Source organism: Eptesicus fuscus, chromosome 3, assembly GCF_027574615.1.
Source record: "Eptesicus fuscus isolate TK198812 chromosome 3, DD_ASM_mEF_20220401, whole genome shotgun sequence".
NCBI lineage: Eukaryota > Metazoa > Chordata > Mammalia > Chiroptera > Vespertilionidae > Eptesicus > Eptesicus fuscus.
In genome coordinates this window covers 105,011,150-105,034,265 of record NC_072475.1, presented here as the reverse complement: position 1 = coordinate 105,034,265, position 23,116 = coordinate 105,011,150, and the positions used below count along the sequence as shown (strand labels likewise).

Below are 23,116 nucleotides of genomic sequence, written 5' to 3'. Positions count from 1 at the left end.
AGATATTAACTGGGTTCAACCTGCTTTAAAATTAACCACTGCTGACTTAAGCCCTTTATTTCATATACTAAGGGGAGATTCATCTCTGTCATCCCCACGCTGCTTGACAGAGGAAGCCAAGACAGCCTTACATAAAGTTGAGGATGCCTTAAGTTCAGCACAACTTACTAGAGTTGATTACACCCTTCCCTTACAGGTTTTAATTTTCCCTACGACACATACACCCACTGGGGTCACTTGGCAAGCTCCTGGAGTTGTTGAATGGCTGTATTTGGCTCATTCTCCAGCTAAGGTATTACTAAAACAGAAAGGAGGAGACAGATATTATGTATCACCTCAAAACAAACTCAGTCATGTTCTTTATACTTTAAATTTTTTGAATTGCTATGCAGAGGGTCATACAGCAGCTGAAAGGCATTGGACCTCCTGTACAATAGCCTCCATGGGGTTAGCCTGATGGAAGGATGCACAAACTGGACAGTGGTTTGGACCAGATCCAGTAATGATGTGGGGAAGAGGTTTTGTTTGTATCTTTCCAGAAGGAGCAGCGCAGCCAATTTTGGTGCCAGAGCATTACGTGTGTCACCACAATGAACCCAGAGAAGCTCCTTGTCCCATCGTTCAAAAGACTGAAAGTTGCCCCGATGACAGCAAAGCGGAAAAGGAAGATGTTGAAGGCTACACAAGAGACCGAGGTGTCAACATGGGGTCAGCTGAAGAAGTTAACAACTGAGGCCCAGCAGATGGCAGAAAAGCAGGAAGTAGAAGCTACTCCCTCAACCATGTTTCTGGCCATGCTAGCATTGGTTAGCTGCCAGTCTTCTGCAAACTCTGGCACAGCCAAGTCCGAGGACTCTTGAATAAATCAGCAAAAGAAACTGTCATTTAGTAGGAAAATGTTACTGTAGTTTGATTTCTTTAATGTTGTGTTGCATTGGCATTGTTTTATTAATAGCCATGTCTAGATTTTGCATTTGCATTGTTTTGTAATTGGGTTTTGCATTGGCATTGTTTTGTTAATGTTTAATAGTCAGAAATTTGTTCTTGATGTTTAAATTTTACTTCCATTATTAGTAGCTTAAAGTTAAAAGAAAGGGCAAGATGTAGGAAGCAGTTATAGGGTTAAGCCTCGGACTGACCTGCTGGCAAAGTCGCAAATAAGTCCCAGCTTGGAGGGCACAGTCCTCTAAGCATAATTAAGCTTGATCTTGTAACTGCTCCCTAGATCTTTCCTGGGTAGCTAGTGGGCTGTGGGAGGGGCAGCAAGTGCTGCCAAAAAAGTGAAACTTACAACAACATTGTAGATTACCTTGTTTGTCCTGATTATAAATAAAGCCTCAGCTTTGCAGTCTGGATCTGTTCTGTGGCCTCAGCCAAGCACAGAAGATCCACCTAGACCCAGCTTTTTCTCTTTGTCTATCATTTCTCCATCCTTCGTCGCCCCGCTCAGGCTCGCGGAACCCTTGGCTGTGCTGGCGCGGCCCAATTCCCCTCACCCTAATTCATTCGTGAAGCAAAGGTTTCATGCCCAGACAAGCAAGCCAAGAATACTGCATATAGAGCAGATATTTAAAAAGTCAAGAATAGAAAAACATAAGGAATATAATTACACCCCAAGGTTGGTTCTTTAAACAGAACAACAAGGTTGACAAGCTTTTAGCTAGATTAATCACGAAAGGGGGGGGGTGGGGGTGGGGGAGAGAAGAGAAGACTCAAATGTAAGAAGGGACATTACTACTTACATTACAGAAATAAAAAGAATTATAGCCTGGCAGGTGTGGCTCAGTGGTTGAACGTTGATCCATGAGCCAAGAGGTCACTGGTTTGATTCCCAGTCAGGGCACACGCCCAGGTGGTGGTTTGTTCTCCAGTAGCAGCTAACCAATGTTTTTCTCTCTCCCCCTCTCCCTTCCTCTCTCTCTAAAATCAATAAAATCATATTTTTTAAAAAGAATTATAAAAGAATATTATGAACAATTGTATGCCAATAAATGAGGTAACTTAGAGAAAATGGGCAAAGTCCTTAAAAGACACAAGCTAAATGAGTCAAGAAGAGATAGAAAATCTGAATAGACCCAAACAAAAGACTGAATTTGTAACTTAAAAAGTTATCCACAAGCGGAGCGCAGTGAGGGGCGCAGCGCGGCCTTCTCCTCCGGGCCCTGTGCCCTCAGTGGGTGAAGGAGGCGATGGCATCGGGCTCCGGCTCAGACCCAGGCCCCCCTGCGGCACCCACTGCCCAGGCCCAGGCTCCCCACCCCACCTCCATCTCCGGGCCTGATGGCGGCGGCTTCCCCGGGCGCACCCTGTGCACCGCAGGGCCTCCAGGCCTAACCCTCCCGGCTACAGGAAGCCCCCCGCAGCCCCAGGACGAGACCCGCCCGCAAGGCCGCGCTGCCTTGCGTTATGGGCAAGACGAACGAATGAGAAGGATGGCGGCCGCTGGGCGGCAGACCGAGGCTGGGCGGACCTCGGGCACAGAGGCGGTCTGCGTGGACACTGCTCCCGCCTCAGGGCTTGGAGCGGGATGGGCGCCTGGGTGACTGCCCCTTCCCGTCGGAGGAGACCTCACCGCGTCCTGACGGGACGGACCAAGGCCTCAACGGGCGAGGTGAGCGGAGCCCCACCCACAGCGGGCGGAGCGCGGGCCACGGGGGTGGGGCGGGGGCCTTCACTCCACTGTAAACCTTGGTTTCGGAAGAGAAATGGCAGGAGCGCATGCCCCATCTGGCCAGCAGGACGTGCCCACCAAATGTGCGAAGGTGTGCTGGCCCTTCCTAGGCGCCTGCGTACATAACCCGAAAAAGCTGCTCTTAACTTTCCCCCTGACCTGCCAGAGGGGAACGTGGCTACACCGAGGCCTTCTGGGTGCAGAGAGGTGGCCGACTGCGATAAAGAGAGTTAGGAAATCACACACCTTGCAAACGCCCAATTTAAAAAAAAAATCAGAAGAAATGTCTTCTGGAAATGATTGTGAGATGGAAGTGTCAGACTCCGTCCAGCGGCGGCACCCCACGTCAGGAGCACACACGTCCAAGTTCACCCCGGGGTTAGAGGTCATGGAGGAGAAGACCTTGAGGAGGAAGGAAAGAGGGTTCGAGGCCAGACAGGTCATATTTAGGAGACATTTTCATATTATAACCATTGTTTTAGGTGTGCATTTTACTCCTCACTATTGTATAATAGTTGACAATGCTAAGTACTTTTTTGAATAGCTATCTTTCTATATGTTCTGAAGTGCCTCATAAAAGTAAAGGTAGTAAAAAAAGACATTTTAGTCAATATCTTGTTAAAATTCATATCAAATAATGTTATTTTGGGAATGGCCAAACCACCTCTTTGACCGTACACATTTGTGCACTGGTTTGAAGGAGAAGGAAGGGCAAAGAGCTGGATGCCAGCATGTTGCAAACTGAGGCAGATTAACCATTGTCTTTTATGCTCATGCATTGTGTTTTACTTACCTGTGTATATAATGTATATAATGGACAAAAGAGTCCTAATTTATAATATCTAGTCTTTCTAGATGTTAAAGAGGTTGCCAGTGTATGACAAAAATAGAGTTTGTAAGCTAATGCATTTTGTACATTTGTGTTAAAATTTCTAAGAAAGACTGTCTTCTAAATATTTGACCATTATAGCCTACACGAGGCCGGTGCACGGATTCGTATGGGGGAAGGAGCAGGGGGGTCCTCTCAGCCTGGCCTGCGCCCTCTCACAATCCAGGACCCCTCGGGGGATGTAGCAGTGTGCCCAGCAGCAGGCAGCCAGGGAGGAGCCCAAGCTGGGGCAGGCGCCGTGCAACTCATGCTCATCCCGGCCCGCTGCGCCTGCCTCCACTGCTCAGTAGCGCTGCCATGGAGTCAGGAGAGACTCCCACTGCCTCAGCTGCGCTGGCCAGCTATGAGTCCGGCTTCTGTATGAGCAGTGCTCCCCCTGTGGGAGTGCACTGACCACCAGGGGGCAGCTCCTGCATTGAGCATCTGCCCCCTGGTGGTCAGTATGCGTCATAGTGACTGGTCTACCAGTCATTCCGGACATTCAGGTCATTCCAGTCACCCGGTCATAACAGTCGCTTAGGCTTTTATATATATATTAGAGGCCCAATGCACAAAATTCGTGCAAGAGTAGGCCTTCCTTCGCCAGGTGCTGGCACCAGCTTTCCCCTGGCACCTGGGACCCGGGCTTCCCTCTGTCTGCCGGCAGGCACCCAGGACCCAGGCTTCCCTTGCAGCCCCAGCTTCATCCAGAAGGTCTAATTAGCATATTACGCTTTTATTATTATAGACTAGTATATGGTTGGTGGAGGAGGGGGAGAAGGGAAAGTTGGTCTTAGGCTACAGAGTTCATATTTCAAAGACACTTTCAGATCATAACTGTTAAATGTGTGCAGTTGATATACACTGTTGTGTATATAGTGGACAAATTAAGTCCTTTTTTGAAACATCTAGTCCATTTAGATGTTTAGAAGTACCCAACATATGTTAAATGTAGAGGTAGTAAAATATCACTTTTGTAAATATCTTTTTACTAAAATTCATAGGAAATACTATCTTTTGGGAATGGAATTGTTAAACCAATTCTGTGAGCAATATACTATAGTCTATACTTGTTCAATAGTTTGGAAGAGGTGGAAGGGAAAGAATTGCAAAAAGGAGGAAGGAAGATGGCTGCCAATGGGAAGGCAGACTGCAAGATAGTGTGTAAGGGAGAGTGTGTGGTCGCACGGGGAGTGTTTGTTGGTGAGTTGAGGGACAGCTATACTCCAGGAGACTGTGGGGGACTGTTGGATGGGGCTCCCCTGACCAGGCAGCCCCCACTGCTGCTGGGTTCCCTCCCAGAGCGACCGGCTCGGATGCAGAGACTGCGCCATCTTGAAGGGGAAAGTGGATGTTATCGGAAGCCTGAAAAGCCGGGGAATCTACAACTATGGCACCCACCGAACAGCTGCAATCCGGAGAACACCGGTCCCCAAGTGGCACAAGCATGCGGATTCAGAGGAGCTCTACACTCCCTCACGGAAAGGTCAGATTTCGCCTGGGAGAAGGTGAGGTCTGTGGTCCCGGCAGGAGAGAGAAACACGCGCACGGCAGGAGCTGGAGAACCTGGGGAAGTCTGCGCCTAGAAAAATCCGTGGCTGTTGGGGCTGGCGTGATCCGTGAATGTGGAAGGGGGTCCTCAGAGCTGCTAACAGAAGGGATCTCTAAAAAGCAACCCATTTTGATCTGTTGCAAAAGGACAGCCTAAAAATTTTAAAAGTGTGCCAGCTGCTTAGACCCAAGGGGGAAAAAGAGACTGCACAGACTTGCACGCAGTCCCGGAGTTCGCACACTTACTCTGGCTCTTTTTTTTTTCCCCTCTTTAAATCCTAGCTTCTAATTACTAAGCCCAGTACATAGGATCACCCAATTGGGACACTCTAAGAGACTGACAGGGAAAGTTGTTTTTCTGGAACCTGGGGATCAGAGAAGGCAATAACCATCAGAGAACCAGCTCTGGGGAAACCCACTCCCACAAACTGATATTGAGTGCCACAGGGAAAACAAAATCTAAACACTAGCTAGAGAGGACCTATAGATCCGGAGGTCAATCCAGAAACACTGCCACCCAGGGGTTGAATCACAAATTGACTCTTGTGTAAACATAAATAAAGGAATATAAGAAGTAAAGACATACTGCCTGCTTAAAAATCAGGACTGACTTACAACACTGAGGAGCAGTGGAACGCAGGGAACTGCAATACTGTCCTGACTAGGAAACAGGCGTGCCAAACAGAACAATAGAGGAAGTGAATGACCTTCACTACTGCACATTTTTATTTTTATTCTTTTCATCTTTTACTTAAGAAACTAATTTTTTTTCTTTTTTCCTCACTTGATTTTAACTTTTTAATTATTACATTTTATTTTCAATCAGTATTATTACTACTATTTTACGGTTTTTTTTAAGTGTCATTTTATTTTCTCTTTATTACCCTTTGAAATTAGTGTTCTACATTCTATTTTCATCTTTCCTTTAGCATCATTTTACTCTATCTCAACTTTACCTTTATGCCATCACTCTCTTCCTCACTTTTCCCCTTTTGTTGTCCTGTTTCTCTTACCCTATTCCTGCTTTAGATTTTCCCTCTTCCTTCTTTTTAGCCCCTGTTAAAATTTCACCCTACTTATATATCTAATTTCCAATCCCCTGCTCCAAGTCCATACACACCGCTCTCTTCTCTTTCTTCACTATCCAAAAATTGTTTTCTCTCTCTGTCCTTTTGTTCTTGTTTGCTTGATTGCTGATTATATCAATTTTTTTATGCTTGTTTTGCTTTTGCTTTTTGTTTCTTTGTTTTGTTTCCGTTTGTTTTTGCTTCTGTTTTTCCTCGCCTCACTTGATATTAGTTGTTGTTTGTAGTTTGCATTCATCTCCAGGTACTTGTTGCTGGCATGTGTTGGGATTAGTGGCTGTTCTATTGGAGATTTCTCCCCATATATGTAGTTTTTTCTCTTCTTCTTTCTTATTCTCTCTTACTTTTTTTTCCTTTTATCAAATATATTTTTGCACTCTTTTTTTTTTCTCCTTTCTCTCCTATCCTCTAATTTGCCTTTCTCAGGTGTTCACCTTTATTTGGGGTTATTAATATCGTGAATACATTTGTGTTCAGTGCCATGTGCGTTGTACCTTGTTGTGTTGTATTTTGTGCCTTTAAATCAACAAAGGAGAGAGAGAACTACATAACTAGACACCCGAAGAGAGATCATGGAGAGAAAAAGAAACAGCCCGCATATGAAAGAAAAGCAGGCTCACCAGAAAAGGAAGTAAACGAAATGGAGGCAAGCAATCTGTCAGAGAAAGAATTCAGAGAAATGGTCATAAGGTGGCTGAAAAGAATGGAAGACAAATTTGACAATATGTGTAAGAACCCAGAGGAAATGAAGAAGAACCAAGAAGAAATGAAAAATGACATCGCTGCTGTAAAGAACTCAACAGAAAGCATCAAGAGTAGACTAGAAGAAGCAGAGGACCACATCAGTGAGCTAGAAGATAAGGTAGGAAAAAATACCCAAGTAGAGCAGCTTCTAGAAAAAAAAATTAAAAAGCAGGAGGAGAGCCTAGGGCAGTGGTCGGCAAACTATGGCTTGCGAGCCACATGCAGCTCGCAAGCCGAGGTTTGCCACTCTGTTGACTAATGAGTTTGCCGACCACAGCCTTAGGGGAAAACACTTTGAAAATATTTTAATAATGTACTAATGTCTTTAACCTGAAGTCAAAACTTGTGGGTAAGGGTAATGCCTTATGCAGTGGTTGGCAAACTCATTAGTCAACAAAGCGACAAACCGCGGCTCCCGAGCTGCATGTGGCTCGCAAGCCGCAGTTTGCTGACTACTGGCCTAGGGAAACTTTGGGACAACACGAAACAAAACAACATCTGCATAATAGGGGTGCCAGAAGGAGAGGAAACTGAGGAAGGAATAGAAAATCTGTTTGAAGAAATGATAACAGAAATCTTCCCTGATATAGGGAGGGAAAAACCCATCCAAATCCATGAAGCTCACAGAGTCCCAAGCAAAATGATCCCCAAAAGACCGATGCCAAGGCACATTATAATTAAATGGGCAAACACCAATGACAAAGTAAGAATTTTAAAAGCAGCCAGAGAGAGACGGAAAGTTACCTACAAAGGATCCCCCATCAGACTAGCAACTGATTTCTCAAAAGAAACACATCAGGCCAGAAGGGAATGGAATGACATATACAAAGTCATGCAAAGAAAGTGTCTGAATCAAAGAATACTGTACCCAGCAAGGCTATCAATCAAAATTGTAGGTGAAATCAGGACCTTCACAGACAAAAAAGGACTAAGGGAGTTTATTACCACCAAACCAGCAATGCAAAAAATGCTAAAGGGTCTCCGGTAAAAAAAAAAAAAAAGGAAGCGAAGAAGGAACACAGGGGTAAAGAATAAAAATGGCAACAAACAAGTACCTATCAATAATAACTTTAAATTTAAATGGATTAAATGTCCCAATTAAAAGAAATAGGTAACTGATTGGATAAGAAAACATGACCCATATATCTGCTGTCTACAAGAAACCCACCTCAGAAAATAAGACGCACACAGACTGAGGGTGAAGGGATGGAAAAAGGTTTTTCAGGCGAAAGGAAATGAAAAAAAAAAGCTGGGGTAGCTATACTTATATCTGACAAATTAGATCTCAAAGTGAAGGACATAACAACAGATAAGGAAGGTCACTTCGTAATACTAAAGGGAGCAATCCAACAAGAAGAAATAACTCTGGTAAACATATACGCACCCAATACAGGAGCACCCAAATACATTAAAAAAAACTCCTGGAGGATATCAAGGGAGAGATTGACAGCAATACAATCATAGTAGGAGACTTTAATACCCCACTATCACCATTGGACAAATCCTCTAAACAAAAATCAGCAAAGAAACATCAATCCTAAATGACTCACTAGACTAGATGGAATTAATTGACATCTTCAGAACATTTCACCCCAAAGCCACAGAATATATATTCTTCTCAAGTGCACATGGGTCATTTTCAAAGATAGACCATTTATTGGGTCACAGGCAAAGTCTCTTCAAATTCATGAAGATAGAAATCATATCAAGCATCTTCTCAGATCACAGTGGCATAAAACTGGAAATCAACTACAATAAAAACAATCCAAAAATAATCAAATATATGGAGACTAAATAGCATGCTATAAAACAATGACTGGGTTACCAGAGAGATCAAGGAAGAAATAAAAAGCATCATGGCAACAAACGGCAATGAAAACACAACAATCCAAAAACTATGGGACACAGTGAAAGCAATCTTGAGAGGGAAGTTCATAGCTCTACAAGCCTACTAAAAAACAAGAAACAATGGTAATAAATTACCTAACGCTACAACTCAAAGAGTTAGAAAGAAAGCAACAAGAAAAAACCAGTGTAAGCAGAAGGAAGGAAATAATAAAGATCAGAGTGGAGATAAATGACATAGAGACCAAAGAAACAATACAAAAGATCAACAAAACCAAGAGCTGGTTCTTTGAAAAGATAAACAAGATTAATGAACTTCTAGCCAGGCTTATCAAGAAGCAAAGAGAGAGGACCCAAACAAACAAAATCAGAAATGAAAGAGGAGAAATAACAACAGACCCTACAGAAATACAAAGGATTGTGAAAAAATACTATGAACAACTCTATTCCAACAAACTGGACAACCTGGAGGAAATGGACATATTCCTAGAAAAATACAACCTTCCAAAACTCAATCAGGAAGAATATAAACATCTCAATAGGCCAATAACTATGCAAGAAATTGAAGCAGTCATCAAAAAGCTTCCAGCAAACAAAAGCCCAGGGCCAGATGGCTTTACAGGGGAGTTTTACCAAACATTCAAAGAAGAACTAAAACCTATCCTCCTCATACTATTTCAAAAAATTCAAGAGGAAGGAACACTTCCAAGCTCCTTCTATGAAGCCAGCATCACCCTAATACCAAAATCAGATAAAGACAACACAATGAAAGAGAATTACAGGCCAATATCCCTCATGAACATAGATGCCAAAATCCTCAACAAAATTCTAGCAAATCGACTCCAGCAGTACATCAGAAAGATCATACACCACGACCAAGTAGGATTTATCCCTAGGATGCAAGGATGGTACAATATCCGCAAATCAATAAATGTGATACATCACATAAACAAATTGAGAGATAAAAACCATATAGTCATATCAATTGATGCAGAAAAAGCATTTGACAAAATCCAACACCCTTTCTTGATAAAAACTCTCAGCAAACTGGGAATAGAAGGATCATACCTCAACATAATAAAAGCCATATATGACAAACCCACAGCCAACATCATACTCAATGGGCAAAAACTAAAACCATTTCTCCTAAGAAAAGGAACAAGACAGGGATGCCCACTCTCACCACTCCTGTTCAACATAGTGTTGGAAATACTAGCCAATGCAATCAGACAAGAAGAAGAAATAAAAGGCATCCAAATTGGAAAAGAAGAAGTAAAACTGTCCTTATTTGCAGATGACATGATACTGTACATAGAAAACCCTAAAGACTCCATCAAAAAATTACTAGACTTAATAAATGAATTCGGCAGAGTAGCAGGATACAAAATAAATGCTAAGAAATCTATGGCATTTCTATACACCAATAATGAACTTACAGAAAGAGAGACTAAAAAAGCAATCCCATTTACCATCACACCAAAAAAATTAAGATACCTAGGAATAAACTTAACTAAGGAGGTAAAAGACCTATACGCGGAAAACTACACAACACTGAAAAAAGAGATAGAAGAAGACATAAACAGATGGAAGAACATACCATGTTCATGGATTGGTAGAATCAACATCATCAAAATGTCCATACTACCCAAAGCAATCTATAATTTCAATGCACTTCCCATTAAAATACCAACGGCATACTTCACAGACCTAGAACAAACTTTCCAAAAATTCATCTGGAATAAAAAAAGACCCCGAATAGCCACAGCAATCCTGAGAAAGAAGAACAAAGTAGGTGGAATCTCAATACCAGATTTCAAGCTGTATTACAAAGCCACTGTTCTCAAAACTGCCTGGTATTGGCACAAGAACAGACATATAGATCAATGGAATAGAATAGAGAACCCAGAAAGAGATCCAAATCACTATGCTCAATTAATATTTGACAAAGGAGGCATGAACATACAATGGAGTCAAGACAGTCTCTTCAACAAATGGTGTTGGGAAAATTGGACAGATACATGCAAAAAAATGAAACTAGACCACCAACTTACACCATACACAAAAATAAACTCAAAATGGATTAAGGACTTAAACATAAGACAGGAAACCATAAAAATACTAGAGGAATCTACAGGCAGAAAAATCTCTGACATATGCCAAAAGAACTTCTTCGCTGATACTGCTCCTAGGGCAATGGAAGCTAAAGAGAAAATAAATAAATGGGACTACATCAAAATAAAAAGCTTTTGCACAGCAAAGGAAACCATCAATAAAACAATAAGAAAGCCCACTACATGGGAGAACATATTTGCCAATGATATCAACGATAAGGGTTTAATCTCCAACATTTACAGGGAACTCATGCAGCTTAACAAAAAGAAGATAAACAACCCAATCAAAAAATGGGCAACTGATCTAAATAGACACTTTTCGAAAGAAGACAGAAGGAAGGCCAAGAGACATATGAAAACCTGCTCTAAATCACTAATCATTAGAGAGATGCAAATCAAAACAACAATGCGGTACCACCTCACACCTGTCAGAATGGCCATTATCAACAAGTCAACAAATGACAAGTGCTGGAGAGGATGTAGAGAAAAAGGAACCCTCGTGCACTGCTGGTGGGAATGCAGACTGGTGCAGCCACTGTGGAGAACAGTATGGAGTTTCCTTAAAAAACTAAAAATAGAACTCCCATTTGACCCAGTGATCCCACTTCTAGGAATATATCCCAAGAAACTGGAAACATCAATCAGAAAGGATATATGCACCCCTATGTTCATAGCAGCACAATTCACCATAGCTAAGATTTGGAAACAGCCTAAATGCCCATCAGCAGATGAGTGGATTAAAAAACTGTGGTACATCTACACAATGGAATACTACGCTGCGGTAAAAAAGAAGGAGCTCTTACCATTTGCAACAATATGGATGGAGATGGAGAACATTATGCTTAGTGAAATAAGCCAGGCAGAGAAAGATAAATATCACATGATCTCACTCATTTGTGGAATATAATGAACAACATAAACTGATGGGGAGAAAATAGATCCAGAAACAGAGAAACATCAATCAAAACGTCAAACCTCAGGGAAGAAATTGTGAGATAACCAGAAACCAAGAATGCCTGCGAATGCCTTTCAAGCCACGCTAGCAATCATCAGATGTACGGTAATTTTACTTGGGACAAGAGGGTAAGTATTTTGATCTTATGCTTCTGACTCTTCATGGGTAAGACCCCTTACATGGGCTGATCCCCTGACTAATGTAGTTACCAATAATACCAAACACCCTGGACATATAGGAGGTCCATGGGTGGGGCAAGAAAGTATAAATACACAGGGGTCTCCACCCAGCTTCCCTTTTGTATGACACGAAATCAAAACAATGCCCCTTTGTGTGTACAATTAAAGAGAGGTTTCTGGCTTGTGTGGACACCAAAGAAAGGGTGTCACTACTATCACTACGTGCCCCCGGTAGAGGTGCAGAAAATGTAACTAAGACCTTGTCTACATAAAAAGAAATGGACAGCCAGTTTGAAAGGGAATTCCAATGGATGAGAACAAAGAATATCCTTACATGATATTATTCTACACTATCATTAAAATTTATTCCCAGATTTGGATCACCCCCAGTACTTATAATAGTTCCTCACACCCTTGGGGATAAAAAAAAAAAAAAAAGTCATCTGTTTGGTGCTTGGAGACAAACTTAACACATCTCTCGATACTTTAGAATTACTACAGTATAATGTACAATTATCCCAAGCAAACGTACAAACTAATTCTTGGAATGTCTGGCAGCAATTTAAAAAGGACATGTAAGGATTTAACCCTTTTCGTTGTGTGGAGGGCCTCCTGGGAGGGCACCTGAGCATTCTATATTGGTCCCTCTTACCCTTTAGGCCAAGAGAGACCCTCTTCGCACAATTCAATTGCTCACAGCTGTTGCATGAGCTCTCTGTTCATGTCGAGGTTGAAGTCTCATTATGGCTGGTGCCATGGATCTGTCTCTCACCCAGTGGGGCGAACTGAGCCCTCCCTGGAGAAGAAACCCGGGTTCCAAAAGATATGTGATCAGTGCTGGGGCCCCGCCAGCAGGCGAAGGGATCCCAAGGCAGGAGCTGGGCATGGAGGCCACGGGGGCATAGGCTACCAAGGAGACAAAACTGAACCTCACGTCACCCTGCTTGGCTCTGGAGGATGGCTGGTTAGCCAGAGACGGGTAAGATTCCTCAAGGAAGGAACAACCTAAGACAGGCACAGTCGCAGAGGGGCCATCAGGAGAGAATCTAGGGATCAACAGAGGTGGGGCACAGACCCTCACCCCCCCCCCCAACATTGCAGGGGCCTGAATCCTAGCCTCTTCTGAGGGAGGTCTCCTGCCCCCATGGCTGCTTCGTGCTTCCCATGCCCAGCTCAGATCAGGACCCAGGTGACTGACAGAGACTTGGCCAACAGCAGCTGCCCTCTCACCCCAACAAGAATTGTTTGAGTTGTCTTGTACCCATGTTGTGGGGAAGTGGGTTTACGATATCTAAATCCAGCCTACCACCAGGAATGCTCAGGACCTACTCAAGAATGCAAATAATCCCTTCCACCAATATTTACAGGGTAAAACAAGATTATTGTTAGAGTAACAAATTTGACAGTAAAATAGTAGTCAAGTTTTCAGGCAAATTTAAATTGGCTAGTTGAAACAAGCGAATATTCTAGAAAAAATAATTGTACTGGACAAAAAGGTGTTCCTAAAGTGTCAACTAAAATTTTTATTGGTACTTCATCTCACGATAAAATTGTGTACCATATAATGAACCTAAAACAGTAATATTATAGTGCAAAAAATTAAAATTTAAAAGCCATCAAGACTACATTATAAAATTTTCAAAAGCCTCCTAACATTTAAATCAAAAAAGGAGGGGATAGTAGAGGAATATCATGTAAGGAAAAATATCCTGTAAGTAAATTACATCTAGAAAATTAATACTTTAGAAAATTAATTGTAAGGCTAAAAGCAAGACACCCATGAAAAACACACAAGGTGACAAAACAAGCCAGAGGAAAATCATTTGGGCAAAAATTGAAAAAGGATCCCCAGTAAAATTTATAGAAAATATTCCTGTATTAACTTCTGGTTGAGAATATGTTTGTATATTTTCAGAAAACAACTCCGAGACCATGTGGATTCTAGCAAGAGAGGAACCGACAGGACTACTCCAGCCATGAAGACAGAAGAGAAGCAGTCCAGAGACGGAAGACGCTGATGTGCCTTCCCATACTAGCAGTTAGCAGCTGTGCATCACTGCAGATTGCCCAGGACCAAACCAGACAGAGTCGGACCTGCATTACCACCATTTGTCCACCATCCAGAACTGAAATGTCAGTGCTGACATGTACACATAAGGAACTGTTGGACATTGAAATTGGGTCTCAAAAGAACTGTTGGCCCAGAAAGAAACTCACTACAGACCGATTCATTTGCCTGTCACCATAACCATTATTGCTTGTCTCATTTTTGGTTCTTATAAGTGTATTTCTAATAGCACATGATCTCACTCATCTAGGGGGAAAAATGAACAACATAGACTCATGAACAAGAACAGACCCAGAAACAAGGAGGCATGGATCAGACTGTCGGGCCTCGGGGGGAGGGTAGGGAAGTGTGGGGATAGAGGGGGAGATCAACCAAAGGACTTGTGTGCAGACATATGAGCCGAACCGGCAGTTAAGGACAACAGGGGGGTGGGGGCATGTGTGGGGAGGGGGGTGGGATGAGAATGGGGGGACGAGGACAAATATGTGATACCTTAATCAATAAAGAAATTTAAAAAAAAAAAAAGAAACCATGAACAAAACAACCAGAAAGCCCACTGTATGGGAGAACATATTTGCAAATGTTATCACTGATAAAGGTTTAATCTCCAACATCTACAGGCAACTTATACAACTTAATAAAAAGAAGATAAATGATCCAATAAAAAAATGGGCAACGCACCTAAATAGAATCTTTTCGAAAGAAGACAGAAGGAAGGCCAAGAGACACATGAAAACATGCTCAAAGTCACTAATTATCTGAGAGATGCAAATCAAAACAATGCGGTACCATCTCACACCTGTCAGAATGGCTATCATCAACAAATCAACCAACGACAAGTGCTGGCGAGGATGCGGAGAAAAAGAAATCCTCGTGCACTGCTGGTGGGAACGCAGACTGGTGCAGCCACTGTGGAGAACAGTATGGAGTTTCCTCAAAAAACTAAAAATGGAACTCCCATTTGACCCAGTGATTCCACTAGTAGGAATATATCCCAAGAAATCAGAAACACCGATCAGAAAGGATATATGCACCACTATGTTCATAGCAGCACAATTCACCATAGCTAAGATTTTAAATCAGCCTAGGTGCCCGTCAGCAGATGACTGGATCAGAAAACTATGGTACATCTACACAATGGAATACTACGCTGGTATAAAAAAGAAGGAATTCTTACCATTTGCAGCAGCATCAGTGGACCTGGGGAGCATTATGTTAAGTGAAATAAGCCAGGCAATGAAAGAAAAATACCACATGATCTCACTCATTTATGGAAAATAAAGAATATTATAACATTATAACCTGATGAACAAAAAGATAGATACAGAGGCAGTAAAGCACCGAACAGACTGTCAAATTACAGTGGGAAGGCTGGGGAGTGTTTGGGGCGGGGGGGCGGGAAGAAATCAACCAAAGGACTTATATGCATGCATATAAGCACAACCAATGGACACAGGACACTGGGGGGTGGGATGAGGGCATGCGACAGGGGTAGGGGTGGCTGGGGGAAGGTCAATGGGGGGAAAAAAGGGAGGAGATATATGTACTACTATATGTAATACTTTAAACAATAAATAAAAATAAAATAAAAAATTAACAAAAAAGAGGTAGCCCCACCTGCAAGGAGCAAGCCAGTCCCAGGAAGGAGGCTGGGCAGGCTTCTCCCAGGAACTACATAAAGCTGTGTAAATCAGTCTTGAGGGACACCTGGTATTTTAAAAATCCTGCAGAGAAACCTGTAAAAAAATAAGGTAAAGGGGAAAAAAAAAGAATTGCAAAAGGTAATATGCTAGTGTGTCCATATTTGAACATTTTCAGATAAAACCATTTTTATATGTTATGTACATTTTGTTTTGCTGTGTACATAATGGACAAATAATTACTAAAATTGCAATATCTAATCTTTATATGTTAAAGAGGTTACCAGTATAGGACAAGGAAGCCAAATTATCATGTTTTGTACACTTTGTGTTGAAACTCATAGTAAAGCTTGCCCTGTATAAATGACTTTTAGATATAAATTTGTTCAATCACCTCTAAATATTACACACACCTGTACTTGTCCACTGGATTAGTGGTGAAGAGAAGGGAGTGAGAGAGAATGGTTCAGGCCAACATGATCCTATTTAGTAGATACCTCAGATTATAACCATTGTTAGTATGTGCAATGTTAACAGTGCTGTGCACATAGTGGACAAGTACGTTTTTATATGAAATATCTAGTCTTTCTAGACATTTAGAAGTGCTTGATGTACTTAAAAGTAGAAGTAGTAGAATAATGCTTCTTGTAAATAGCTCTTAAAAGCTGATAGAAAATATTGTCTTTAGAAATGAAATTGTTAAACCACCTCTCCAAACAGTGTACACTATGTATTTGTTCACTGCTAAGTTGAAGGAGGTGGGAGGGAAGAAATTGCAAAAAGATATTTTGCTTGTGTGTAGTAGAAAATTTTAGAGGACATACAGAAGGCCAAGAGATATATGAAAACATGCTCAAAGTCACTAATCATCCAAGATATGCAAATCAAAATGACAATGAGGTACCATCTCACCTGTCAGAATGGCTATCATCAACAAATCAAACAAGTGCTGGTGAGGATGCGGAGAAAAAGGAACCCTCGTGCACTGCTGGTGAGAATGCAGACTGGTGCAGCCACTGTGGAGAACAGTATGGAGTTTCCTCAAAAAACTAAAAATGGAACTCGCATTTGACCCAATAATCCCACTTCTAGGAATATATCCCAAGAAATCAGAAACACCAATCAGAAAGGATATATGCACCCCTATGTTCACAGAAGCACAATTTACAATAGCTAAGATTTGGAAACAGCCTAAGTGCCCATCAGCAGATGAGTGGATTAGAAAACTGTGGTATATCTACACAATGGAATACTATGCTGCGGTAAAAAAGAAGGAATTCTTACCATTTGCAACAGTGTGGATGGTCTTAGAGAGCATTATGCTAAGCGAAATAACAATCAGAGAAAGATAAATATCACATGATCTTACTCATTTGTGGATTATAATGAACAACATAAACTGATGAACAAAAACAGATCCAGGGACAGAGAAGCATTGATCAGACCGTCAAACCTCAGAGGGAGGGTAGGGGAGGGTGGGGGTAAGGGGAAGAGATCAACCAAAGGACTTGTATGCATGCATATAAGCATAACCAATGGACACAGACACCAGGGGGGTGAGGGCATGAGGGGGGAGTGGGGGGGCAAGGGGAGGATAAGGACACATATGTAATACCTTAATAAATAAAGAAAATAAAAATAAATAAATAAAAAGCCAAACTATAAATAAATTAATTAATTAATAAAGGAAAATATTTCCTCCAAAATCAACAACAGTGGTACATCTACACAATGGAATACTATGCTGCTGTAAAAAAGAAGGAACTCTTATATAATGAACAACATAAACTGATGAACAAAAACAGATCCAGAGACAGAGAAACATCAATCAGAACATCAAACCTCAGGGAAGGTAGGGGAGGGTGGGGGTAAGGGGAAGAGATCAACCAAAGGACTTATATGCATGCATATAAGCCTAATCAATGGACACAGAAAACAGGGGGGTGGGGGCATAAATGGGGGGTGGGGGGCAATGGGGGAATAAGAACACATATGTAATACCTTAATCAATAAAGAAATTTAAAAAAGAAAGAAAGAACTCTTACCATTTGCAACAGCATGGATGGACCTGGAGAGCATCATGCTAAGCGCAATAAGCCAGTTGGAGAAAGATAAATATCACACGATCTCTCTCATTTGTGGAATATAATGAACAACATAAACTGATGAACAAAAGTAGAGCTAGAGGGAAAAAATAATATTTTAGAATTTAATAGAAGTAATCTGTCATTTGCAGATTTTTAATATTTCCTACAACTTTTGTAATATACTACGTTAATACAGTTTTGGTAATATTATTATACTTAAAATCCTGTTTTTCTTTAAATATTAATGTTTATTGCATGTAATATTACTATATTTAAGATCATTTTCTTGAATAATTGGTGTTTACTGCATGTAACATTATTATATTTAAAATCATATTTCCTGAAAAAAAATGTTAGTTTATCCTTTGCCACCCTATACATTACATGCATTTCATTTAACTTTACTGTAAATATTGTGAATATACTGGACAAATAGGTCCTAATTTTATAATATCTAGTCTCTAGATATTAAAGAAGTTGCCAATATATGACTAGAGTTAGTAAACAAACACATTTTGTACACTTTGTGTTAAAATTCATCAAAAGGCTGTCTTCTGAAAAGGACTTTGGAAATCAAATTATGAAATCTAAGTGACACATGTGTTCACTCAACCCATTGAGTTGATAGTGGGTCAGGAGGAATTGAGAGAAATGAAGGGTTCCAGACTAGAATGTTTCTATATGGAAGACACTTCCAGATTGTTACATGTGTGTAGTTTATTCAACACTACTGTGTATATAGTGGACAAACTTAAGTCCTTATTTGAAACAGCTAGTCTTCCTAGATTTTTAGAAGTGCACAAAGTATGTTAAAAGTTGAGGTAGTGAAATAACACATTTTGTAGATATCCTTTTATTAAAATTCATTTCAAATACTATGTTTTGGGAATGGGATGATCAAACCACCTCTCTGAGCAGTACACATTATTATATTGTACTGGTTCAGGGAGGAAGGAGAAGAAAGTGCAAAGGGCTTTATACCAGTATGTTTATAGTTAGGCTAGATTAACCATCTTCCCCTGTGCCTGTGCATTGTGTTTTACTTAGCTGTGTATATAGTGTATGTGAAGGACAAACTGTTCTAATTTACAACATCTAGTCTTTCCAGATGTTACAGAGGTTGCCAGTGTATGACCAAAGTGGTTAGTAAACAAATACATGGTGTATATTTTGTGTTAAATTCCTAAGAAAGACTGTTCTGAAAACATGAGAAGTAAACTTGTTAAAATCCCCTCTAAGCATTACAGATGCTTATTGTATTGTCCACTGTGTTGATAGAGATGAGAAGGGGAAGGATTCTAGGCCAGAAAGTTCCTTCCTATTCAGAAGACACTTTCAGATTATAGCCTCTATCTGCAGTTTAATCAAACTTAAATCCTTATTTGAGATGGCTAGTCTTTCTAGATGTTTGAAAGTGTACAACGTATGCTAAAAGAGTTAAAGTGACACCCTTTAAGTATTTTTTTCTGTTAACTCATAGGAATGGTGGTATTTGAAGAATGGAATTGTTAAATTTGATGTCTTGGAGAGTATGCTGACTGTTCACAAGGGAAGGGGGAGGGAAGGAAGTACAGAAAAAAGGGTTCTGTGCCCGTAAGTCTTTAGAGAATAAAAATTACCTAACCATTATTACATACTAGAAGCCCGGTGCATGAAATTCGTGCATGGGTGCGGAGCCTAGGCTCAGCCAGCGGCAATTGGAGAGTGAGCATCTGGCGTGGAAGGGAAGGTCCCAGCTGACCTCTGGGCCCTGGGCAGCACCTGGGCCCCCAGGCCCCCACGCGCCCTCCTCCACCTGAGTCATGGCGCCCGAGTCCCCATGTGGAGATGTGGTGAGTGCAGCCGGATGCCATGGGCCAAGGCGCAGTGTGGGCCTCTGGGCCACCCAGCGGCGCCACATGGAAGCCGGGTGGGCAGCGTGCTCTCTCCCGGCTGGCCTCGCAGACCGGCTCCTGCGGTCCAGGCGGAGAGGCTGTGCAGGTGTGGGGCAGGCTCCTCAAGGGGGCCCAGCACCTGAGCATGGAGGCTTCCCTGTCACTCGAGCCCCGGCATCCCGGGGGAGGGTAGCAAAGGGAGTGAAGGCGAGCTCGGTGGAGACCCCGCCTTCTCACCACACCTCTGTCCCCGTCACCTCCATCCCCAGGTAGCTGGTGAGAAGTCCCAGTGCGGCGCCAACGTCCGCTGTGTTCCGCACCACCCCCTGGTGGTCAGTGCTCATCATAGCAAGCAGTCGAACTCCCGGTCTAGGGGACAATTTGCATATTAGGCTTTTATTATGTAGGATGTGCAGATTAGTTAATATTGCTGTATATTCAAGGATAAACAGTCTAAATGCTTGAAATATATTAAAAGTAGAGGTAGTAAAATAATCCCTTTATAAAAGCCCTCTTGTTATTTTTTAGGACAGACTGTCTTCTGAGAGTGTCTTTGTTAATCCACCTCTTGGAGCCAGGTGTTTAGTCACTGACGTGGTGGAGGAGAGAGAAGAGGAAGGGTGAAGGGAAGGGCTCTTTGCTAATATCTCCATACCTAAAAGAAAGTTTTAGGTTATAACTATAGGTCTATATGCATTTTTTTAAAGTTCCTGTGTTTATTGTGGACAAGATTTTTTTCTTTATTTTGCAACATTGGAGCTTTTTAGATGTTCTGAGGTGACAATGTCTGATAAAAAGTAGAGCTAGTGAATTAACCAATTTGTAATATCTTTTTGTTATAATTGTTAGAAAAGGGGCATCTTGGGCATGGAGTTGTTGAACCATCTCAGAAATGGACATCAGGACTTGTTCATGCGAGGGGTATGTGTGGATGTGTTCATATTCACATTGTGGTGATAACCATGGACGTGCGTGCATCTCTTTAGGCTGTGCTATAGGAATATGTTGTTAAGTACTTCAGTCAAAACTTGCCTCCTTGCTAATATTTTAAAGTATAAGTCATAATTCTCTTAGAAGCATTATACTTTGTGTACTCTTGCTTTGGGTATCATATTTAATGGAATATTAAGGGAATGCAGTATTTTTATTGTAACTTGGTGAATATCTTTTATCTAGAGGTCTGTTGCTATTTTTGTCTTTTATGAAATTTTTGTCACCAAGTAAGGCAGGATTACATTTTCTTCCAGACTGAGTTGGTGTAGGGTATTCTTGGTTATCAAAATATTCATAGCTTTGGGATTTTGAAATGGTAAATATTCATGATGTGTGAGAAAGCATGATGCATAACTATACCATCTTAATTACATAAAAGTGGAAGCTTAGTTGTGTAGATACACAGGACTCAGAAGGACATGTCAGACTGTAAACTGCTTGTGATTATGGATGGCTTTGTTCTTTGCTTGTGTTTTTCAGTTTCCTATATATGCACATGTTAACTTTAAAAAAATAAAGCTTAAAAAAAATAAAAAATTATCCACAAAGTTTATACCCAGATGGCTTCACTGATGAATTCCTCTCCCAGTTTTATTGATATAATTTAAACATAATATTGCATAAGTTTAAGGTGTACAACACATTGGTATCATGTATGTATATATTGTGAAATGATTTACCATTCCCTGGTGAATTCTACCAAACATTTAAAAAGGAATTAAAAAATAAATAAATAAAAAGGAACTAATACTAACCCTTTATCAATTTTTCCAGGATACAAAAAAGGAGGGAATTCTTCCCATTTTATTCTCTGACGCTAATATTAACTGATACCAAAACCAGACAAATACATCTCAAGAAATAAAAACTACACCAAGACCCTTATGAGAGCATGACTTTTCCAGAGATAAGCAATAAAGGAAGCTATTCTTTGTCTCATGTTTACACACCAAATGAAGTCCACAAGGTGATAAATATTCCCGATTACAGGATTCAAATCATTCCAGAATTAGATGCCCCTGGATATGCAGACTTGGGGAAAAGGTCAGAAAGATCTCCTGACTCCATGTTACCGTGAACATCAGCCTGGGACTTTTGGACCTATAAATCCTATTTTGAATACAACTTACACTTCCTGTTTAAATTTTTTGAAGAAATTAGTTTGGTATTTCCAGGTCTGTTCATTCATTTGGGAGATGAAGTAGAATTTGATTGTTGGGAGTACAATCCAGGTATCCAGGGTTTCATGAAACAGAAAGGCTTCGGCAAAGATTTTAGAAAACCAGAGTCTTTCTGTGTTCAAAAGCTTTTGGATATTATTTCAACTATAAAGATGGGATCCATAGTCTGGCAAGGGATTTTTGCTGATAAAGTGAAACTTCATCAAAGCACTGTAGCTCAAGTATAGAAACAGGAAGGGATGCTAATGAACTAAGTGTAATCACAGTATCTGTCTTACCTGTTATCCTTTCTGTTCTGTGGTACTTAGATTGGATCAGTTATGGACAAGATTGGATAAATTACTATAGAGTGAAATCTCTTGATTTTTTTTAAATGTCTACCAGTTTAAATATACATATATATATATATATATATATATATATATATATATATACACACATTATTTGCAGTTAGTAATGAAATGTACTAAATATTCTCCTTCTCACTTATAAGTGTAGATGTAGAAATCCTCAACAAAATACCAGCAAACCAACATCTCTACCTGAAAAAGACAGCTACAAAAAAAACACAGCTTACATACTCAGTGTTGAAGGACTGAATGCCTTCCTCCTAAGATCATCCACTTAGAACATCCTCCTAAGATATCCACGGCTGCCACTTCTACTCATTGTTGTACTGGAGATTCTACCTAGAGTAATTGGGAGGAGGGAGGAATAAAAGATTGGAAAGAAATGAAGTAAAGCCATCTTTATTTGCAGATAACATAATTTTGTGTGTTGATAATCCTAAGAAATCCACTAAAAAACTATTAGAACTAATAAATGAGCTCATTAAGGTTGCAAGATGCAAGGCCAATATACAGAAACAAATATTTCTATATAGTACTACTGAGAAAACAAAAAATGAAATTAAGAAAATAATTCTGGTCCTGGCCAGATAGCTCAGTTGGTTGGAGCATCATCCGGATACACCAAGATTGTGGGATTGACCCCTGGTCAGGGCACATGCAAGAGTCAACCAGTGAATGATAAATGAGTGGAACAAGTCTATGTCTCTCTCTCTCTCTCTCTCTCTCTCTCTCTCGTCTCTCTCCCCCCCTCCCTTCCTCTCTCTCAAATCAATAAATAAATGAAATGTGTAAGAAAAGAAATAATTCCATTTAAATGGAATAAAAAATAAAGTACTTATGAATAAATGTAACAAAAGTGCAAAATGTATACTCCAAAAACACAAGACATTGTTCAAAGAAATGCAAGGAAACCT

The 23,116-nt window shown here is 40.8% G+C and overlaps 1 pseudogene; it reads left to right on the top strand.

The window, feature by feature from the left end:
• Positions 1-644: 644 nt before the first annotated feature.
• On the top strand, positions 645-22,225 carry LOC129147593 (beta-hexosaminidase subunit beta-like; annotated as a pseudogene).
• Positions 22,226-23,116: the final 891 nt, after the last annotated feature.